Raw genomic sequence first — 10,459 nt, forward strand, 5'->3', positions numbered from 1 at the left:
GATGTGGCTCCATCACTGTAGTATGCTGATTTTAAGTCCTTTGGGTATAGGCCAAGGAGTGGGATAGCTGGGTCAAATGGTGGTTCCATTCCAAGCTTTCTAAGGAATCTCCACACTGCTTTCCAGAGTGGTTGCACTAGTTTGCAACCCCACCAGCAATATATGAGTGTACCTTTTTCCCCACATCCTCGCCAACACCTATTGTTGCTTATATTCTTGATAATCGCCATCCTAATTGGGGTGGGATGAAATCTTAGAGTAGTTTTGATTTCCATTTCTCTTATTACTAGAGATGTTGAACATTTTTCCATATGTTTGTTGATTGCTTGTAGATCTTCTTCTGTGAAGTGTCTGTTCATTTCCTTAACACATTCGTTGATTGGGTTATTTGTATTCTTGGTGTAGTTTTTTGAGTTCTTTATAGATTCTGGAGATTAGTGCTCTATCTGAAGTATGTGTGGTAAAGATTTTCTCCCACTCTGTAGGCTCTCTCTTCACATTGCTGATAGTTTCCTTTGCTGAGAAAAAGCTTTTTAGTTTAACACTATCCCAATTATTGATTCCTGCTTTTATTTCTTGTGCTTTGGGAGTCATGTTAAGGAAGTCTTATCCTAAGCTGACATGATGAAGATTTGGACCTACTTTTTCTTCTGTAAGGTGCAGGGTCTCCGGTCTGATTCCAAGGTCCTTGATCCATTTTGAGTTGAGTTTTGTGCAGGGTGAGAGATTGTTTATTTAGGATCTTTCTGATTTCTTATGTAGGCCCTCATAGCAATAAAATTTCCTCTTAGAATTGCGTTCATAGTGTCTCAGAGGTTCTGGTGTGTTTTATTACATTCTCATTGATTCTAAGAATTTTTTTAAATTTACTGTCTGATTTCTTCTATCACCCATTCCTCATTCAAAAGGATGTTATTCAATTTCCATGTGTTTATATAGTTAGATTTTTTTGGTGTTGATTTCTAATTTCATTGCATTATGATCTGATAAGATGCAAGGAATTATATACCTCTTTTTTATATTTTCTAAGAGTAGCATTGTGGTCTCAAATATATCTTGTTTTGGAGATGGTTCCATGAGTCCCTGATATGATAAAGTCAGCTGTTTTGGGATGAAATATTCTGTAGATGTCTTTTAAGTCCATTTGATTTGTAATGTCTTTTCAGGGGAAAATATTTTTAGTGAGTTTATATCTGGACAAGTCATATTTTGGTGCAAAAGGTGTACTGTGATTTATCTGTGGCTTTAATTTGATAGTGTCTTTTTTATGTAATTAGGTGCACTAAAGTTTGGAACATAAACATTTACTGTAGTTATATTTTCTTGTTGAATTGTTCCCTCTCGCAGTATGAAGTGCCCTTCTTTATCTCTTCTGATCAACTTTGGCTTGAATTCTGCTTTGTTGGTATGAGAGAACCTACTCCTGCTTGTTTTCAACCTCCATTCCCATGGTATATCAATTTTTATCCTTTAATTTTCAGTCTGTGGTTATTTTTACATGTAATGTATATCTATTGTGAACAACATATAGTTTGGGCTTGTTTTTCCATTCTGCCAGCTTGTGTCATTTAATTGAAGAGTTGAGGCCATTTATATTTAATGTTTTGATAGAGAAATTTTTGTTACTTTCTGCCATTTTGATTTATTTCTAACATTTAATTTGGTCCTTTTTCTTATTTGTTGGCTACTTTTCAAATGAGATTTGTTCATTTTGAACTGTGTTCATTTCTTCTATGTGGTGTATTTCTGTAAGCAAGTTCTGTAGTGACCACTTAGGAGTCATGAATTCTTTTAGTTTCTGCTTATCTTGGAAGTTATTTATTTCATATTCATACTTGAAGGATAGTTTTGCTGGATGTAGTCATCTTGGTTGACAGTTAATGTCTTTTAGGACTTTAAATATATCTTTCCATGTCCTCCTGGTTTTTAGAGTTTGTGCTGAGTGATTTGAAGTAATTCATATTGCCCTGCCTCTAAAAGTGTTCTGACATTTTTTTTCTTAATATTTTAAAAACTCTATCCTTATTCTGTGTGTTAGGTAGTTTAATTATAACTTGTCAAGGAGAGGTTGTTTTTTGATCTTACCTATTTGGGGTCCTGAATCCTTTTCTAATTGTATGTCTATTTCACTCTCAAAGTTTGGAATTCTTTCTGGTATCACTTCCCTGAAAAGATCATCAGTCCATTAGTCTGCTTCTCAATCATCTTTAATCCCAATGATTTTTAAATTCATTCTCTCAATGTTGTTCCAGAGTTTTTGTATTCTAATCATGATTATTTCTTTTCTTTTCTTTAATATTTTCTAAACGTTCAAGGCTGGACAGTTGGTCTTACAACTCTGAAATTCTGTCTTCAGCATGAACTACTCTATACTTTCACTAAACATTTTATCTGATTTATTGTGTCTTTCATTTCCAAAATTTGTTTGATTTTTTTTCATTTTCTCTACCTTCTTATTGAATTTCTCATTCATATCTTATACTGACTTTTTAAATTCCTTAAGTCATTTTTCTCTATTCTCTTGGAATTCATTTATCATCTTTATGATCATTTGAAAGTTCCTTGTATACTATTTCATACACTCTAATACCTTTGGAGTCAGTTGTTGGTGAATTATGAACTTTAGGAAGTATCATGTTACTTTGTTTTTTTCATACTTCTTGTATTATTTTGTTGAGTTTTATGCACCTGTGGGAATGAATTTCTCTTCTACTCCTGTGCACGACCTTTTTAGAGCATGGCCTTCTCTTGCCAACGTGTCCTGCAATAATCAAGAGTGAGACCCTTCCGTTGGTGTGATATCCAAAGACTTCATGTTAATTCTTTCTTTTTTTTGCTGTAGGAGTGGATGTCCATAAGTGGGACCTGAGGGCCCTCTCTGAGATGTTCCTACTTGGGACTTGGTTGTTAGTTTGGGTTTCTTTTATTTTTTATTTTCTATTATTTTTATTTTTATTTTTTTTTTGTTTATTGATAATGTAATTCTCAAGTTTCTTAAATGTTACAATTACATAAAAATAACAAATGTTAGGTTCCTTTTTTTTTTCTTTTTTTTTTAATTGTAAACAAATGGGATACATGTTGTTTCTCTGTCTGTACATGGCGTTAAGGCATACCATTTGTGTAATCATAAATTTACATAGGGTAATGTTATTTGATTCATTCTGCCATTTTTTCCCTTCCCCCCCACCCCTCCCACCCCTCCCCTCCCTCTATACAGTCCTTCCTTCCTCCATTCCTGCCCCCCTCCCTAAACCCAACTCCAATCCCAACACTAACCCTTCCCACCCCCCATTATGTGTCATCATCCACTTATTAGCAATATCATTCTTCCTTTGGTTTTTTGAGATTGGCTTATCTCACTTAGCATGATATTCTCCAGTTTCATCCATTTCCCTGCAAATGCCATAATTTTATCATTCTTTATGGCTGAGTAATATTCCATTGTATATATATATACCACAGTTTCTTTATCCATTCATCAATTGAAGGACATCTAGGTTGGTTCCACAATCTGGCTGTTGTGAACTGAGCAGCTATGAACATTGATGTGGCTGTATCTCTGTAATATGCTGATTTTAAGTCCTTTGGGTATAGGCCAAGGAGTGGGATAGCTGGGTCAAATGGTGGTTCCATTCCAAGTTTTCTAAGGAGTCTCCACACTGCTTTCCAGAGTGGCTGCACTAATTTGCAGCCCCACCAGCAATGTAAGAGTGTACCTTTCTCCCCACATCCTCGCCAACACCTGTTGTTGCTTGTATTCTTGATAATCGCCATTCTAATTGGGGTGAGATGGAATCTTAGGGTGGTTTTGATTTGCATTTCTCTTATTACTAGAGATGTTGAAGATTTTTCCATATGTTTGTTGATTGCTTGTATATCTTCTTCTGTGAAGTGTCTATTCATTTCTTTAGCCCATTTGTCAATTGGATTATTTACATTCTTGGTGTAGAGTTTTTTGAGTTCTTTATAGATTCTGGAGATTCTTTGTATTAAACTATTGAAGAAGTTTGAGTGCCATTAATTTGTGTGTGAAGAAAGGTGCTTTATCATTTGGGTGAGTTTAGTTCAGCAGAAGAATCTTTGCCCTATGGACTTGCAGTATCTCTGTAAATTCACAGAACCTCACAGAAAAGGGGGAAACAAACAATACCAACAACCAAAGTAAATAATATACAGCTTTAAAACAAATACTCTGTGCCTACTGTCACATCTACAATACTATTTAGCACAAAAACAGGAATGGTGGGGCCAGCAATTATCAATAGCAAAAACAACAAATAACTGTGAATTCTATCTGGCACTAAAGTAAACAGCAAGTGTCAACTAGTCATCCTCAGTAGTAGTAATTGCAACAACATGAATGGTGGTGGTAGGAGTCATAGAAACCAAATAGTTCTAAAAAATGGCAATGATACATTTCAGTTAGGGAGAAGAAAATGTGGTAGGAAGGTAGAAAAGAGTTTAAAATGTGAACAGAGGAAATGCAGAAGAGATGTAGCACATGGTGTTCATAAAGAAGGAAGAAATGTTAGGAAAAACAAAGTAAAGGGAGAGAGAAGAGAGAACAAAAGAATTTGACTATTAGTGGGAGAAGAAAGGAGACAAAGAAAAATGAATAAGAGAAACAAACAAAAGCAAAAACAAAAACAAAATGAAAATAAACCCCAAACCCTAACCCTTAAAAGACAAAGCAAAGGAATTGAAAATGTTTAAAAATGCTAAAAATGAGAACAAAAAAGAAAGGGAGATATATATGTATAAATGTCCATGAACCAATGAGCACATCAAGAGAGTACACACACATCAAAAATGAAAAATAAAAAAGAAGAAGGAAGAAAGATTCTTAATGAAAAATGAAAGCTTAGTCTCCACTGAGGTTGAAAACAGTCCATGAAAATGGTTGGTCACTGACTATGACCAACTTCCCTTTTTTCTGTTTCTTCTTGGGTAGGTACTGAGAGACAGAAAGAGAGAGAGTGAGTGATCAAGGGCTGGGGGTTGCTAACCCCTTCCTCTTTTTGTCTTGTTCACTAAGCTGCCAGTTAGAGTGGCCTAAAACTGAAACTTCCCTTCTCACCAGCTAAGGCAGGGTGGGATGGGAAATACTGTCAATTGATGCTTTGTCTGCACAGACTAGAGTTTTACACTCCCAGGGTGGCATTACTAGGGAGTTCTACGAGGGGAGTTCTATGAGGGGCATTCTAGAAGTTGGGGATTAGATCTAATCAGATATTAGGGATTGTTAGGTGGTATCTGCTCTTGGGTGATTAGATCCACATGCCCCCATGGCCTGGCAGATACCAGTATCTTTTGGGAATCTGGATCTCAGGAACCTCCCAATAACTGTACTCATGGAGCAGGAGAACCAAATCCCCACACACTCTGCTGCACATGAACACAGACATCCCTGGTTTAGTCTCTAAGTGTATTTACACCTGACTATTCAGATTCCCAACCCACTTGAACTGCTTGCATGAGCCACTAGACTTAAAGGGAGAGTGAGTCTGACTCCTCTTCCTTTTTCTGACTTAAATTCCCCTGGGTACAATCTTCTTTTTGCCTGTTTTGCTCAAATTCTGCTAAGTACACACTAGGCCACATTTTAGGCACTTGCCAGAACAGTATGACAAGTTTGTTATGATCTCTCCAGCTCCCACAGTACAAGTTGTAGTGTGGCCTTCTCAAGATGGCTCCTTCCTCAGCTTTCCATTTGCCAGTTGAGAAATAAAAAGTATTTTTCAAACACCAACTTGCCGTGTAGTCTGGACTCTGGATCAGCTAAGTTCAGGCTTCTTTCTGATCTACCCTTTTTTTCTCAAGCCATTTCTGTCCATTGTGTTTCTTTCTGTGTGTTATCTCTCTCCTCTGTGGTGAACCAGGTCTGCTGCTGCTACTGTTGCTTCAGACAGGTTGGCTCCAATGCACTCTTTCTTGTTCTTTGTTCAATGAAACCAAATTTCTCAGATTTTAAGATACTCTGAGTGTCCAATATTGAATTTTAGTGAAATTTCTCTCTCACCCCTCTCTGAGAATCTACTCCTGCTACTTGAATCCCTAGTCATAGAGTAACTGGAAAAGCAATTTTCCTCTAATCCATCCCTGATACAGTCACTTCTTTATGAATCTCCCCCTGATTTGGTCACTTCTTTATGTTACCACAAACTTTAAGTAAAGCTACAAAAATATGCTTAACATTTCAGATGTTCTGAGACTTTCGATGAATGCAATCAATTGTGAATTACTGTTAGGTAGAAAAATAAAATCATACAGGGCAGAAAAGGATAACTATGAATCGGGTAATATTCAATATGGCAGAGAGTATTAAACATTGAACATTATCAATTTACTCCTTTGATCTGTAATTATTACCGTACCATGGGGAAGTGGAGTCTATCTTATCATTTATGCTTCTTGACTGATAGCATGTGATAAAGTAGCACTCTACCAGTTTCTATCCTAATCTTTAAAATATGTGGCAATTTCCACTATCTTTCTGAGAGAAAATCAGACACATCATAAGTCACCTAAGCTTCTGAGACCACCATGATGAAATGTAACACAAGCTACCTATGTTGAGAGGATATATGGAGGAGGTCCAAGGAACTAGACCTATGACCTCAGTCCTAAACAAACATTTGTGCCAACCATCAACCATTTGAGTAATACCAACAGAGCCTTCAAATATTATGAAGAAGAAAAAAGATGTTCCTGCTTGTACTTGTCTGAATTCCTAAAACAGAATTATAACAAAATAAAATATTTTTAAGCTACTGTTCCTGGGGATAGCTTTCTATTGGAAATTTCTTGACAAAATGTCAAACAAAAAGAAAAGTAAATTATGAAATAGTCAGGAGATAGAATTTTATGTATTCTTTATGAGTGATGGCAGTAAAAACCACAGCAAATATTTAAAAAGTAATGCTACATGACAAATTCCTGTATAAAGTCATACATGTACTTTGATTAAAATTCAATAGAGATATGTATAAAAATAATGGAAAGAAATTTAGGAAATTATCACCAAAGACTTACAGTTTGTGCTTATAGTTGTTATTGAAAATGTATTCATTATAAAATGAGTCTATTTTATGAAATATTTAAATGTACAAAAATAAGTTTGATTCAGTGAATGTTGTGTCTCAATCACTATGTTCACTTACTTTTTTAGGTCTGGAGTTTTATAAATGCTCTTGGATTGGAAATTACAGGGATACAACAAGGGAAAAGACAGCTAAGCCTGAAAAGTCAGCAGTAAAATGACTTACATTTTCTTTATGAATCATGCTTGGGGTATGTGAAATCTGTAATATAATGCCTGGTCTAGGGTAGAATTTCAACCAATATTGACTGGAAAAAGAGGAAAGGAAGAACAGAAAAAAAATAAGAAATTTACTCTTTTATTTCAAAGAGGTGGTATCATGATTATAGAATAAATGGTATTGAAAATGACACACCAAAATACTGAATGCAGTAACAACTAATGCAAAATTATGAGGCATAAGTTAATATGGGGTATTTTCCCTTCATTCATGGTTTTATTATCAGAATTTTAAGAAATTCATTGATTGAACAGAGCAGCACATATCCCCACAGAAATTACCAAATGATGGTACTATGCCAGAGTGAGGTTTGCCCTTATTAACCAGACATGAGATTTGCTACTGGTAACAAAACTTCCAGAGGGCCAAATAACAAACTAACCACAGAGAATTAACTGTATATTTTGGCCTCATGATGAGATTAGCTTTAGAGATCTGTTGGTGTTATATAAGTTTGTAAATCTAGAAATATTTTGATGCTGCCAGCATCTCACAGATTTATAATTATACTAGTACAAGTTATAATTGAATATGGCATTTTCTTTATTAATAAATATATGAGGAAGCTTTTCTCTTGAGAGTAACATAATATATAACATTTAATTTTCATTTGATCAAAAATTATTTACAAATGTTATGCCAGCAACATGGCTATTTAATCAAGAATGATACACTTAATAGATACAAATGGCTGTAGGGGGATCTAAATATATACAGCTTTGAAAACAAATAAATATCAGTAAAAATAAAGTAAGCTTGAAATACACAATTTAAATAGATTAAATACATCTCCATAAGTAATGAATATACTACTGGGTGAAATTCATATTTATTACAAATCTCTTTTCCTTTTATTTATGAACACATGGCTAACCTAATTTGGGATTGCCAAGAATGTAGAGAATTTGAATATGGGTTTCTAACTGGGTTCCAATCCTAGCTCCACCACTTATGTGAGCTGCATAAACATGGGGAAGTTAACTTCTCTGTGCTTTAGTTTTCTCATTTTGGATACATAGATAATATTAACTTTCTCTTAAGTTTGTTCATAAGATTTAAAAAGTCCCATATGAGAGTACTTAGAAAAAATAACTGGGACAAAATAAGCACTCAGTAAATAATAACTACAATAGCATCTAGCTTCAGAGTTCAACCTGCCCATGAAAGCAAATGCAAAGAAATAATCAGTCATAGAGAAGCATAGTGACCTATTTTCTCAAGAAAGAGTACTACTAGTTATTGACTACAATTCTTCCTGCCACCAACACTCCTACCTGCAAACCGTTACCTCCCATTATAGTCTTTCTCATATCCTCAAACTTCTGGACAACTAACTTGCATATTCAGGCTCTGGTTAATGACCTGTAATTGCTTAAGTTATCTAAAGGAAAACAAAGAACACTTAGAAATCTCCTTAAGGAGATACAAATTGAAATTTTGTGCTACACTAAGTGTTGCTAACTTGGAATGTTATTTTCGAGTTCACACTTATGTGCATTAAGGAATGTGTAAAGAAATTTTATTAGTTATGTTTTTATTATGTTAGTCAACCTAGAAAGGAACAGTATAGAATAAAACATACATGACTTTCCCAAAGTAATGTTGAACCTGGATTATAATATCCAAAACATTAAACTTCTGAATATCTTGCTTGGTTATGTACTTAGGTTTTTACATGGACTCACATCAAAAGGCTTAACTGAATAAAAAAAAAGGCTTAAGTGAAAATTAGTTCATGTGGTGAGTCTAGTCTAGCTTGGAAAATGTCTCAAATAGTTTAATTTTCTGATAAAATTATTTACTATAATTGTAGTCTGTCTTCATTAGAACACCAATCAATGTGTTTTCTGATACTATTTTCTTTAAATTTCCAACCTCATATGGTGAATGACTATTTTAAAATAAAAATATGACAAAAATGAGAAATTGTAAAATTTCTTGAAGTGATTTTTGGAAATCTTCTGATTTGATTGTATCACCGTGTGTCATACATAGTTCAATTAAGAGCCTTACTTCTTAATTCCTATTTATTCTAATGAAAAAACTGCTCTTGAAGATAAATTTAATGTTATTGAACATTACATAACTTGAAAAGATAAAGAATATTTTAAAAAACAAGTGTAATTTAGTAGGACCTGTCCTTCATTGGAGAAAATAAAAATTGAGATCATGATTTCCTAAGTAACTCCTGCTTACTCTTAGGGTATCCTAAAATGTACTTTTACCAAGTTCACTTATTATTACAGAGATCTCAAGTGTTCCCACAATGTCTTCTGGATAGTCACATAAATGTGCATGTGAACTATCAACGCATTTCTAGACTTAAAGAGTACTTACTCTTTTGCACCAGGATCCATCCACACAAGCCAGTTGTTGGTGGCGTGCTCCTGTAGTCCCAGTTACTCAGGAGACTCAATCAGGAAGATGACTTGAGCCCACGAGTTTAAGATAACGTGTGCAATATAGTCAGGTCCTGCCCCCACCTTCCAAAACAAGAAAAGAAAAAGAATGAATGAATGAATGAGAAAATCATCCACATACAATGAGTCATCGTTATGATTTACATATGAGATATCCCCCAAAAGCTCATGTATGAGGCAATGCAAGATTATTCAGAGATGAAATGATTAGATTATAAGGCATAACCTAGTCAGTGGTTAATTCACTATTGTGGATTAACTGGATAGTAACTGTAGGCAGGTAGGGAGTGGCTCGAAGACTCACTGGGGACCTGTCTGGGGTTTATATTTTGTCCCTGGTGAGCACAGCTTTCTCTCTCTCTGCTTCCTTGTTGCCATATTTTAAACAGCTTTCCTCCACCATGCCCTCTACCATGATAGTCTGCCTCAACTCCAGCCCAGAGCTACAGAGTTGACTGTTATGGACTGAGATCTATGAAACTTGTGAGCCAAAATTAACCTTTCTTCCTCTAATTGTTCTTGTTGGTCCCTTTGGTCACAATGATGAAAAAGCTTAACTAAAACAGCCACCTTAGGCTATTATGCATATCAGACTTGTGTGGGGGAAGACTACCATTCTCAGTTCTTAAATAAAATGACCATACTGAACCAGGCATGATGGCATATGCCTGTAATCTCAGTAACTCAGAAGACTGAGGCTGGATTGCAAGTTTGAGG

This window comes from Sciurus carolinensis, chromosome 6, assembly GCF_902686445.1.
Source record: "Sciurus carolinensis chromosome 6, mSciCar1.2, whole genome shotgun sequence".
Taxonomy (NCBI): Eukaryota; Metazoa; Chordata; class Mammalia; order Rodentia; family Sciuridae; genus Sciurus; species Sciurus carolinensis.